This window comes from Narcine bancroftii, chromosome 6 (genome assembly GCF_036971445.1).
Source record: "Narcine bancroftii isolate sNarBan1 chromosome 6, sNarBan1.hap1, whole genome shotgun sequence".
In the NCBI taxonomy this organism is placed as follows: Eukaryota; Metazoa; Chordata; class Chondrichthyes; order Torpediniformes; family Narcinidae; genus Narcine; species Narcine bancroftii.
In genome coordinates, this window is record NC_091474.1 from 86993735 (window position 1) to 87007472 (window position 13738).

Consider the following 13738-nt stretch of genomic DNA (forward strand, 5'->3'; position numbering starts at 1 on the left):
GGCATTGCCACAAGCAGGACCACTAGTTACAACCCTCAGGGCAATGGGCAAGTGGACGAGAGTGCTGCGATTTGGAAGGTAGTCCTTCTGGCCTTGCGGTCTAAGGGCCTCCCAGTCTCCTGTTGGCAAGAGGTCCCTGCTATATCCTGCCACAAATGCCACACAGCATGAACATATGTTTTCCTTTTCCATGAAATCTACAACAGGGAGCACATTACCAGCATGGCTGACATACTAGTCCAGAAGATTGTGAAGAGCCATGTCTGATCCCTTGGTCGAAAGGGCCCACCTCCGTCATGTCAACCCCCAATATGCCTAGGTGACATACCCTGATGTGTAGAAATATCCTTGAATAAAATCTGGAATGTGCACTTTAAACATGTGAATTGTTTGATTACAAATTTCAAACTGGCACACAGGGCAAATAAAGGAAAAAAAGTGTCTGGCCCAAACATGCAGGGCATTGTATATGCCAGACTGAGTGAGGACAATTTTCCTTTCTTAGTATACGTTAATAAATCAGTTTGGATTTTATGACAATCCAATTGTTTCATGCTTGTTGTCTAGTTTTCTTTTAAATTCAGAATTTCTTTAATTCTGCTGCTGTGGTGGATTTGAACTCTGTGCCCTGGATCAGTGATCCAGAACTCTGGCTTAAACCACTAAGCCACAGTTCTCCTAATACTGTACCATGTTAACCTATTGATCTGTGCTGACTGTGAAATATTAGTCCCAGGTAAAGCTTCAATTTTAAAGAGCTCACACTTAAAAAAAAACTCCTCTGTACAATGCAGGTCAGACTATCCAAACCCCTCGCCCCCACCTAGGACTCCATCTACACCCTCCATTCTCAGAAAGTTCCCACTAATTATCAGAAACTCATTTATTTATTTGTATGCGCATGAATACTTATCCTGCATTTGTATTGTTTGCCTGCATGTGTGTTAAGTCTGGTTTTGTGTCTGTGCATTTTGTACCGAGGACTGGAGAATGTTGCTTCATCACAGGCTTTATTTGTGCAATCAGATGACAATAAACTTGACTCCGTGGGGGCATACCCCGCCCCCCCAGGGACCACAGGACATCCTCAATATTTTTTTAATGTTTTCATGTAGTGGGTAGGAGAGACCAACTCAACTCCTTGTCAGGGAAGGGGGCCCATAAACTTTGTGTTGCCTCTCCAAAAAAAACCTGGGAATGGCTGCACTTGCCACTGCGTTGGAAAAGTAGCCAAGGTATAATCATTGGTCTCATTCTCCTGTCACGCGTTCCCTTTCATCAGTGGTAGGTGTCGGCAGCTGCATTAACGTCTTGGTGTTCCGGAAAACTGCAGCTTTCTTCACGTGAACCGTGTTTGCCAAATGGAATGTAATTGGGGAACCAAGTAGCAGATTGAAAAGGGGCTCGTTGAACATTTTATTATTACCTTTTCTATCATTACGGTCAAGTGAAGATACTGATGAATCTCTGCAGCGAATGCAGACCCTCAATTCCAATCAATGTAGAAACTGGCCTTTACTCGTAAAGCCCAAACAACCTGGGAAAGGTTGCAATTGCAGCTATGAATGTACATATAGAAAAGGGCTGCATAGATCAGTGAACCTCCAAAGGTATTAGGGCAGATTTTCAGATTCCATGAGCGCTCCGTTGGGTCATACAAGTTGCGCAGGGAGTCCAAGTGCGCCTGCACGGACCTGGGCGACTCAGGGAGCAGCGACAGCGTCCCGAATTTTGCTGCTGGAGCCCCAGCACGCTTGCGCGGGCTGGTGGAGGCTCGAGCAGGGAGAGCGCACCGAGGGTCGCCTCTGGTGAGTTTCTCAAATGTCTAATAAACTGTACGAACGAGGCAAAGTATTGTATAATCTTATCAGATTATTTCCAGTAAATAGCAGAGTCTGAACTGATATATAGTTGCCTAAACTTTATATAATAGGGAAGAGTCATGAATTTGGATTCTAAATTCTTAACATTCTTCCACAAGCATTTCAGAAATTATTAATTCCAACTTCTGTAATTTCAGTTTAGTCAGAGGACCCCAAAACCCAGCAGCAATAGATATTCACCAAGACAAGTATTTACTTAAACAAAAGTTGCTTTTAATTATCTTTTAACATGAAAACAGAATCAAACTTTAACTTATTTCTATTGACTTACTTAACCTAACTTAACCCCCTTCCAATTCTAAGTGCACGTGTATGCAAGTTCAGAAAAGTTCTTTGGTTCACAATCCAATCACTTCTCACTCCTCCAAGTTCACTGGTTGCAGGCAATTCTTCTACTGTGCACAGAATTTAACATTTATAAAGTTCATCAGGCTTTGGTGCTTGAAAGTTAAATGGTTACCACTCAGGAAGGTTCTTGTCGGTTTTCAGAGAGAGATTTGTTGTTCCTTTTCAAACAGCGACTTCAGTGTCTTGCTGACGAAACTTGCCCCTTCAGGGTTCTCCAGTTGATAACCTCCTTCTTTCAGGGCAGCACAGAGTTCTTTTCTGTTTCTCTGTTTCCAAGTGAAACATTATGCAGCCAGTCCTCTCCTTTTGCATGAACCACAAGGGCTTTGACCAGGCCGTCTTACAACTGGGCTTGCCAGCTTGTCCTGTTCCAGTCCCAGCCACTTCTGCTGGCTGTAACACTGTCAAGTGATCTCTGTCTCTCTCTCTCTCTCTCTCTCTCTAAGAGAAAGTCTGTTTGACTCACTTTGCTTACAAAACCATATGACTCTCTCAGAACATCATGTGCTCTTCCAGACGTAGCGGTTCCAACATGCTCTTTGATCTGTTGCTTTTTGCAAACAACAATCCATTAGTGAAGTCTCTTGAGCACTCTTCAAAGCTCTTGCAAAAGCTGTTGAGGCCCCGATGTGTCTAGCATTAGCAGAGCTCCAGTATTTCAAATAAGATCTGTTTTTAAAGTGTTTGTATGTGACCTACTCTAACAAACCTTTCCCAATTTATCTCCCAGAATATATATATATCTTTATACTCCGTCACACAATGTTTGCTAATTTAAAGAATGTTTTATGCAAAAAATGCCTGTTGTTAAAGTTGCTGTTCTTCTCAGGTTCCTAACTTAGAAGAAGAACAACAGTTCAAGTAAGGACTACTTGCTGAAAAATTGCAACGGTACTCCTGAGGCATAGTCTCTCTACCTTGGACAACTGGACGCAGACTGGGAGATTGCTTTGCAGAGCACTCCCGCTTTTTCCGCATCAGTGACAGGGATTTCCCTGTGGCCAAACATTTCAATTCTCCACCCCAGTCCCGCACTAATGTGACTGTCCATAGCCTCGTGCTGTCAAACCAAAACCACCCATAATTGGAGGAGCAACACCTAATTTTCTGTCTCAGTGCACTCCAGCCAGATGGCATTAACATTGACTTGTGTGGTTTCTGCTAGTCAACTCCCTGTGTTTCCTCTCTCTTCATCCCTCTGTCTTCTTTTCACCAGCTTTCCACCCCCATTCCTCGCCATTCACAGAGCCATTCCCCCTCCCCTTGCTTGCTGGTGTGCCCTCCCTCCCTTTTCCACTCATTTCCTCTTACCTGTTGGACGGTGCTCCTCCCCCTTCCCCACCCCCACCCCCACCCCAACCTTTTATTCAGGTGGCTCGCCACATACCTTGATGAAGAGCTCAAGCCTGAAATGTTGATTATGTATCTATATTTGCTATATAAATTACAGTTTGATCTGCTGAGTTTCTCCACCATTGCGATTGTTGCGTCAACCATAGGGTCTGCAGAATTTTGTTTTACTGCAGAACCGAATAACACAGAATATAGCCCTTTGGCCCCTTGAGTCCATGCTAACCATTCAAATTCCATCTTCACTAATCCCTTTTATTTATTCTCCCTACATTCCCATCAACTCTGCCCAGACTCATACCAGGGGTTGTGGGTCAATTGGGTGGCACAGGCTCGTGGGCCAAAAGGGCATGTTATCAAGCTGTATAATTTTAAGAGTAATCTGGATTTCCAATCCCATCTCATTGTAATTGTCTTTTCACTCCCACTCTAACCTCTTCCATTGCTCTAAAAGGGCCTGACGTGTGCTTGTGGAACAGTACTTCATCTTTAATCTTTTTCAATATTTTTATTAACATTGAAATTCCATATCCAAAAATATGGATATATGTTAAAAGTCAAAAAGATGCATTACATTTAAATCATATTTCATCCAAGGTACCCCACATTTTCAATCAAACAAATTAATATTTTCTTTTATTATTTAAAAAAAGATCTAAACCCACTACCAAAAAAGCTGTTTGGCAAAAAAAAAAGATAGAATTATAATCAGTGATAAATTACCTTATTAATTAACGCTTCTACCTTCATATCAAATTAGAGATTATGAAAGCTATTGAAGAAAGATCCCCAAAGTGTTTGAAAATTTGAATTCAAATTGGAAATTGAGTATCTAATCTCTAAATTTAAACATGACGTGTAGATATTGAACATGAGTAGGCAGAGCAACGTCCCTCCATCTGAGCAACACCACCCGCCTAGCCGTAAGAGAATTAAAAGTGAATACGTGCAAATCAGATGCTGTTAAAGTTCTGTCATTCTCTCCAACAATACCAAATAGGGCAGTTAAGGAATTAGGTTTAAAATTAACTTTAAAAAGTACAGAGACCAGACAATTTTTTTTTACTAATACATTTTTGGGATAGGCTCCTCGATCTCTTCTTTTAAGATTAGGTGGGGTTATACATAATTTTTTTTTGAAGATTTCAGTTTGAGGAGATGAGAACATAATTGTGGTGTATTGCAATATGTTATAAGATGTCATATAGTGATATTTTTCCATCTTGATTATGTACTCCTTTTCTCCTCAAATATTGTTTACCTATAATATGATTAATAAAAAGATTGAAAAAGAAAGAAAAAAGTAGAGAGAAAGTTTGAAATACTTTATTCCAATATTTCTCAAGACACTGACATGTCCAAAACACATGAATTAATGAAGCATCTCCATTGTTGCATTTATCACAACGAGGAGATAGATATGCATAAAAACGAGATAGTTTGAATTTGGACAAATTGTAGGAGGGAGTGGTGAGCCCATAAAGAAAATTACATTCCAAGTTTCTTCAGAAATTAAAAGCTGTAGGTCCTGTTCCCAAGATTTTTAAATTTTATCTGAGGGAGCCTCTCTTATACCCAAAACATATCATAAATGTTAGATATGAACTATTATAGAAAGGTTGTAAATTCAAAATCACATCAATTAAATTTTTATCAGTCCTTTTATGTAATTGAGATTGCAAAAAATCTCTAATCTGTTTATAACAAAAAATGAGAATTTGGTAATCTATATTTAACTGAAAGTTGTTCAAAAAAAGCGAGATGCCCCTCAAAAAAATAAATCTTTAAAACATGTATTATGAGCTCCTGTTTTAGTAAAATGGGATTATCACTGTAAGGGATAGGACAGACAGGAGGAACTGAATGTTCACAGTTAACATTTAACATTTCACACAAGCACCATCACACTGCGAGTCACTGCCCAGTGGCAATTCGATACATTGGAAGAAATGAGGGAAGTTTGTCACAGTCTGTTCCAAAATTTGATACATTTGCAAAGACATTGTGATTTTACAAAGGGAGAACCATTCTGACTTTTTGTAGGCAGCCTTTTTTTTGTGGAATTTAGAGCAGAGCATGCTTTGTGAATGACTGGGTCTTTTTGGTGGATTAACCTGTGCCAAGAGGGTCTTTTAGGGAAGCAAAGTGCTTCATTTTAAGTGTGACTAGCAGTGAAAATACTTAGAGACTGGTGCTAGGGTCTTAGAAGCTTCATGGAGGCTGCCCAGTTTGAGTCTTGCTTACAAAAGGACCAGAAGTATTATGACCACAGCTCATGTGGATGGACATCTCTTCAAAGGCAATGCAAGAAGAATTTGTGAGTCTGTAGCATCCACAGCTCCAATCTTCACATCAGTTTAACATTAATTCTGGGGATTAAATTTCAAAGGCCTACATGCACGCATGTCACTTGTGCATAGCTGGGGATAGATTTAGTGTTAAGGATAGTTCAAAAGTTAAGACCAAAGCTTAAGAGTAAGAAATTAAATTAGTTTTTTTTAAATTAAACACTGTCTGGTTCATTGTCTATTGCTGCTCGTTATGAGCGGTTCATTACAAATGGCTATACCATTAAAAGTTAGATCAATCATGAAATGTTTAAAGAAATAATTAGAAAAAATAGGACTAGAAAGAGAAAATCACATTAAATCAAAATGGTTTCTAAATTGTACCCAGATCCTCAAAGTGTGTTTAATCACTGGATTATTCGTTAATTTATTTAAAGATGTAAAAAGTGAGGATCCAATAAGGGAAATAAGAGAAATTTTTGTAACAGAATTAGATTCTAAAGAGACCCATATTGGACAGAGTTCATGGTTAATACAATATAACCAAAACATCAGATTTTGTATATTGACTGCCCAATAATAGAACCTAAAGTTTGGTAAGTCTAAATCTCCATTCTTTTTAAGTTTTTATAAATGGACTTTATTTAGACAAGGATGTTTATTCTTCCATATGCAAGAAGATAAGATTGAATCAAGGGACTAAAAAAAAACAGGAATAAAAACAGGCAAAGCCTGAAAAAGCTATATGAATTTAGGTAATATATTCATTTTAATAGAATTGACTCGACCAACCAACAATAAAGAAAGGGGTGACCAATTATGTGACCAATGCCCTTCTCATGTATTTGAATAAGGTGAGAAAATTTTCTTTGACTAAGTTTTTATAGTGTTTGGTAATTGTTACACCTAAATAGATGAATTGATTTCTTACAATTTTAAAAGGAGGGTTAGTGGAAAAAGTTCACTCTTATGTAGATTTAAATTATAACCTGAAAATTGACTAAAGTGAGAAATTAAAAAAAGCACGGAAGGCAATGAAGTCTCAGAGTTAGAAATAAAAAGCAATAAATCATCAGCATAAAGCAAAACTATGGGCTGTGCCCCTCCCTTAAAATGCCAGTAATATCATTAGATTCTTGAAAGGTGATAGCTCAGGGAAGCCAGGTCAAAAAGTAATGGATTTAAAAGGTATCCTTGTCTGGTTCCATGCTGAAGTTTAAATAGTTTAGAATTCTGAAAATTAGTAAGAACACAGGCAGAAGGGAATAGATATAGTAACTTAAACCATTGAATAAAACCAACCCCCAAATTAATTTTTCTATAGTCTTAAATAATTCTATTCTACCCAATCAAAAGCTTTCTCAACATCCAGAAATATCATACACTCTGAAACCTTAGAAGGAGAGTATATAATGTTTAGTAAATGTCATACATTGAAATGGGATTACTGATTTTTAATAAATCCAGACTGACCATCAGATATAATGTGATAAAATATTTTCAAGTCCATGACCCAAAACTTTAGATAAAATTTTAGTGTCAACACCGAGTAAAGAAATTGGCCTGTATGAAGAGCATTCAATTAGATTTAATTTTTTTTTAATTAGCAAGGTAGGAGCCTCAAAAAAGACTGTGGCCTCTTGCCAAGCTTAAAAGAATCAGAAAGAACAGAACATAGATAAGGTGTGAGTGGTGAGGAAAAAGCCTTATAAAATCCACCAGGACCGGGTGACTTTCCAAAATGTAATGACAATTTCAGTTTGATCCAATTGATCTTTAATTAGCAGCAGATAATACAAGAATGTTCAATTTATCTAAAAAAAGTTAATTCATTACAATATTATTGGAATTATACAGTTCAGAATAAAATTCTTTAAAGGTATCATTTATTTCAAAATTATCAGTTGTCATTAAAACCATTACCTTTGCAAAATTCTTTGATTTGATGTTTGGCTACTGAAGCTTTTAAATGATTAGCCAATAGTTTACTTGTTTTATCACTATGGATATAAAATTATCTTTTACCTTTTAAAAGTTGGCTTTCAACTGGATACATTAAAAGAAGGTCATATTTAGTTTTAATTTCCACATGCCATTTATATAAAGCAGGATATGGAGCCAGAGCATACTTTTGATCTAATTGTTTCAGTTGGTGAGCTGAATCAGTTTTGTCTTGATGAGCCTTTTTCCTAATGCTTGCAGTATAAGAGATCATTTGTCCTCTAATAAAAGCCTTAAAAGCAACCCAAACAATGACTAGAACTCTTCCATAGTATTTTTAAAAAAAAGAGAATAATTTGTTCCTCCAAGAACTGCCATCTATTATTTCTCCACCTGAGCAATTGCTTGTCTAATTTCTAATTAAAATGCCAGTATCTGTTTATTAGAGGAAAGCCAGGAAATTTTAAAGATAGTAACACAGAAGCATGGTCAGAAATAACTATATTTTTGTATTCACAGAACAAATTAATGGGATCATGTGACTATCAATTAAAAAAATAGTCAATCTGTGAGAATGTATAGTGAACAGAAGAAAAAAATGAATATTTTCTGTCTTCAGGGTGAAAAAAAGTGCCAGAAATCAATAATACTACATTTTAATGAAAAAGATTGAATGAATAATGCCAATTTGTTCAAAGTAATTGGTTTATCAGACGTATGATCTAATACTGGATCTCACCAGCAGTTAAAGTCTCCACCCATTCCGAATGAACAAAGACTCAAAGCAGGCAAAAATGAAAAAAAAAATTAAAAATACAGGGTCATCCACATTTGGAGCATAAACATTAATGAAATTGTTATACAATTTCCCTGTCACAATAACAAAACAACCATTGGTGTCTGAGAAAACATTATGTTCAACAAAGGGAATTGTGTGAGCTAACAAAATTGATACCCCTCTGGATTTAGCCTGAAATGAAAAGTGAAACTGCAGCCCATTTCACTGTATAAAAAGGTGTGTGTTATCACTTTTGCATATAAGTGTTTCTTGCAGAAATATTTTTGGGATCTTATATTTTTTAATATAGCCAAAAAAAACTTATTTAGTTTTACAGGATTATTCAACCCATTAACATTAAAACTAATTAATAGAAGTAAAAAGTAAAAGACTAATTAATAGAAGTAAAAAGTAAAAGACTAGCAGTTATATTGAACAGCTGTTGAAAATGAGAAAACCAAAAACAGATGTTTCTGCAAAGCCAAAACAGCTTCCTAGAAAAAAAATGACCTCGATTCCACCCTCCTCCTTCAGCCACAAAGCCAACCAATAGTCAGATGGCACGCTATTAACTACATTTCCAATCCCCTCAGACCCCCTGTTGGCAAAACTCCAATATTATAATGAAACCTGAAATGTATTCCAAGCGAGACAAAACTTATCTACTACTATTAATGCCAAGGACAAAGACCAGGATAATCATTACATTTTCACAACTAAGAAAACATTTTAAAACATTTATAACAAAGGAAAAACCTTTAACTAAAAATACACAAATATTAAAATGTTGATTTAAATGTTTAAATCAGAATTAATAAGCTAAGCATTATAAATTAAGTGATTTAAAAAAATTAGAGTCTCAAATTATTTCTGAAAAATCTCAAATCAAAATGCATAAACACTTAAGGCATTAACTCAGTAAACCATTTTTTTAATTAAACACTAAAAGATTCAAGAATCATCTACAGGAAATTAGACAAGCAATTGCTCAGGTGGAGAAATAATAGATGGCAGTTCTTCATCCTGAAACTTTTGGGCTGCATCAAAACAATTTTAGATGTGTCTTTCAATGTAATTCACAGATTCGCTGGAAAAAAAAGTGAAGGTTTAACCCCTTGACTGTAGAATTCCAAAATGATCTTGTATTTAACATGCTCCTTCATAACCTCAAGTGAATAATCTTCAATAATGTAAATCTTTTGACCTTTGTAGTTGATCATTCCGCTGCGATGAGATTCACGTCTTAAAAGCTCCTTAGTTTTAATTTAATGAAAACACACAGCAACTGATTAAGGGCTCTGATCAGGAGCTAGTTTAAAAACCAGTGATCTGTGTGCATGATCTATCACATGGAGAGTTGGCAAAACTCCAGGACCAAATAATTCTAGCAAAAAATTTGCAAAGAATTTAGTGGTTTGACCACTCTCAGTGGACTCTTTCAAGCTCTGTTTTCTATGTTAATGATATTTTGCTTTAAATCTTCATTAGTCTTTTATTGGTTTTTACATAACTCTTGAATATGCTCCAGTCTTCCATCTAAAACATTCAAAATGGCTTTATTTCTTTAAATATGTTTGTCATAATCATCTCAGATTCAAAAGGGAGTTTAAACTGGTTTAAGCATCTGCTTATACTCCTTTAAATTCATCAGAGGACCCTTTTCTATGTTGTCGAAGCAATTCCATAATCGAATCCAAAGACGGATGAGGATCCTCATCTCTTGTAGTTTCTTTAACACTCCTCTATCCATATTAAAGATAATTACTGTTGTTTATCCAATAAGTTCAATAAGCAGTGAAGTTTAAGAGTAAGGACTTCAAAAAGATGGCAATAGTACAGAAAGCTGGAGCAACTTCAAAAATCTGTTGCTCCATCAGTAGCCAGCAGGGAGTCCCCACTTCATCTTTAGTCACAGTTTTCCACATCCATTGTTGAATGTATTATTTTCAGGTAATTATCCTTCGCCCTCTACCTCCACAGATGTGACTGTTTACTTTGTTCCAATTTTTTTCTTTATTTCCTCCTCAAATGACCAATTTATAAAACAATCATTTCATCTCACTTCTCCCATCAGGCTTAAAAGTGTGAAAAGCACACCTCAGCAGATTTAAAGACTGTTTCAACCCACAGCCATTGGGCTCCTGAATGAACTCCACTTCAGTGCTATCTTGTTGCCCAAGCTTGATGCTAATTGATCACAGGAAGCACAGGTCTGACCCGTTCCCCCTCTACATAGATGGTGACTGTGACGAGGGTCCACAGCTTCACCCTCCTGGGCATCAATATCTCAGACAACCTCTCCTGGACTGTAAACACTTCAGCAGTCATCAAAAAGGCCCAGAGGCGCCTGTACTTCCTGAGAATGCTCAAAAAGAGCAAGGTGGGTCAGAAGCTGCTGATTACCTTCTACAGTTTCACCATACAGAGCATCCTGCTGTACTACAGCACAGTATGGTTCTCCCATTGCACTGAAGAAGAGCGGCAAAGACTTCAACGGGTGGTGAGGGCAGCAGAAAAGATAATTGGATGTCTCCATCCTAAATCTACTTCCCTAGATCTTGAGGCCATGTCCCATAGTTCTAGTCTCCCCCACCAATAGGAACAACTTACCTACCTCTATCTTTTCTTTCATAATTGTATACATTTTATAAGATCCCCTAAATTCATACTAATGCAGCACCAAATGACTTAATCTCTCATCAAAGGCGAACCTCCTTATCTCTGGAATCAATTATTTGTGTTTTGTCTTTAGCATCCCCAGCATCTGCAGTTTCTTTGCTCCAAATGCCCCAGTCATGTTTGTTTCTCTATCGTAAATGGAAGACTGCAAGCCTCCAACCATAGAAACGAAGACCCTTTCCCCAGCATCAGTCCAATTTTTCCTGCACAGTTTGAATCCAATGCTTCCTTCTCACTGAATCCTTTTTTTTTTGTTTCAGAAACTGTTGTTGCTTCTTATTTCTGCCAACAGCTCATTAATTAGATTAAGTATGATTCCAAACAATGTTTGCATCCAATTTTGAAGGCCCTTTTGAGTCCAAACATAAAGTGTACCCACTCTGAGCTTCCATCTGTAATTGAATTGAGAGGGTGAGTAAATGTAAGTTCTTATGACTCACTACCTTGGAGGATCTTTGCTGGACCAAATATGCTAATGGCATCGTGAAGAAAGCACGTCAGCGCCTCTATTTCCTCAGGATTTTGCGGAGGTTTGGTGTGACGTCGGAAACCCTGGCAATTTTCTGCAGATCTGTGGTGGTTTATGCTGATTGGCTGCATCACAGACTGGTATGGGGGCACCAATATCTCTGAGTGTAAAGCCCTCCAAGAGGTAGTAGACACATCACTGGACATCACAAGCAAAACCCTCCCCACCATAAAGAACAGGGAATGCTGCCGTTGGAGAACAGTAGTAATCGTCAAGAATTTATATCACCCAGTACTTGCCTTGTTCTATCTGCTACCATCAGGAAAAAGGTATAGGTGCCACAAGATTCACACCACCAGGTTCAGGAACAGTGGCTACCCCTTCACCATCAGACTTCTCCACAACAAACTCAATCAGGGACTCATTTAAGGACTCTTTTGTACGTGACACTTTTCACTTTGCATTGCACAGTCAGTTTGTTTACATTTTTTATTTGTTTAGATGTATATGTTGAGTACAGTTTGGTTTTTGCGCTACCAATAAGTGCTAATTCTGCCTTGCTTGCAGGAAGAAGAAATGCAGGGTTGTATGTGATGTCATGTATGTACTCTGACAATAAATCTGAAATCTTTGTGAATATTTGGAATTATTGGAATTAGGATTTATTGTCATGAACAAGTCATGAAATTCGTTGTTTTGCTGCAGCATCAGAGTGAAAACATTCATATTATAACCATCTTACAACATTACTATAAATTTAAAAAAATAGTAGTGGTCAAAAAGTAAGGCAGTGCGTTTGGTTCAATGATTATTAGGAATCTGATGGCAGCGGGGAAGAAGCTGTCCTTGTGCTGTTGCGTGCTCGTCTTTAGGCTCCTGTTCCTTATTCCTGATAGGAGCAGAGGGGAGGGCATGGCCTGAGAGGTGGGGCTCTTTGAGGATAGAGGCTGCTTTTTTAAGACACCGCCTCATGTAGATGTCCTCAATGGAGTGAAGTCTGGTGCCTGTGATGTCACAGGATAAGGTAACAACCCTCTGGAGTTTATTCTTGTCCTGAGAGTTGCCACCTCCGTACCAGGCAGTGTTGCAACCAACCTGAATGCTCTCCACTGTAGATATTTTTGAGAGTTTTCGGTGACATACCGTATCTCCTCAGACACCTCACAAAGATTAGCTGCTTGAGAGCCTTATTTGTGATTGCATCAACATGGAGGCTCCAGCACAGATCCTCAGAGATGTTGACACCAGAAATTTGAAATTCTTGAACCTCTCCACTACTGAGCCCTCGGTGAAGACTGGGTCGTGTTCCCATGACTTCCTTCTGAAGTCCACAATCATCTCCTTGGTTTTGCTAACATTGAGTGCAAGGTTGTTGTCATTACACCATTCAGTGAGCTGATCTATCTCCCTCCTGTGCATTTCTTAATTGCTGCTTGTAATTCTGCTGACATCTGTGGTGTCATAGGAAAACTTGTAGATAGTATTGGAATTGTGCCTGGCCACACAGTCATGGGTGTATAATGAGTAGAGTTGTGGGCTAAGCTCGCATCCTTGGAGTGCGCCTGTGTTGATGATCGGTGAGGAGGAGACGTTATTTACGATTTGTACTGACTGTGGTCTTCTGATGAGAAAGTCAAGGATCTAGATGCAGAGGGAGGTACAGAGGCCTAGAGTTGGTAGCTTCTTGACCAGCATTGAAGGAATTCACGTCATTCGGTGGATGTAGGACGTGGGATCTGAACCATCCTGCAAAAACAGATAAAAAAAGAATATTTAAATGAAATAAAACAAAGTAAAAACAGGAAGAAACATTGAGTAATAGATACTTGTCTTTTTAAGATGTATCCAAATAAGAGAAAAAACATCATTGGACCGTTTAGTGGCATCTCCAAGAAATTTGAAGGGAAGCCTCCATCACAGAAGGAGCCTGAACCTGGAGTTGTGACAAGGTCCTGTCAGAAGGCTGAGATGGAGGGGATGCTTGTAGATACATCCCTCCTCA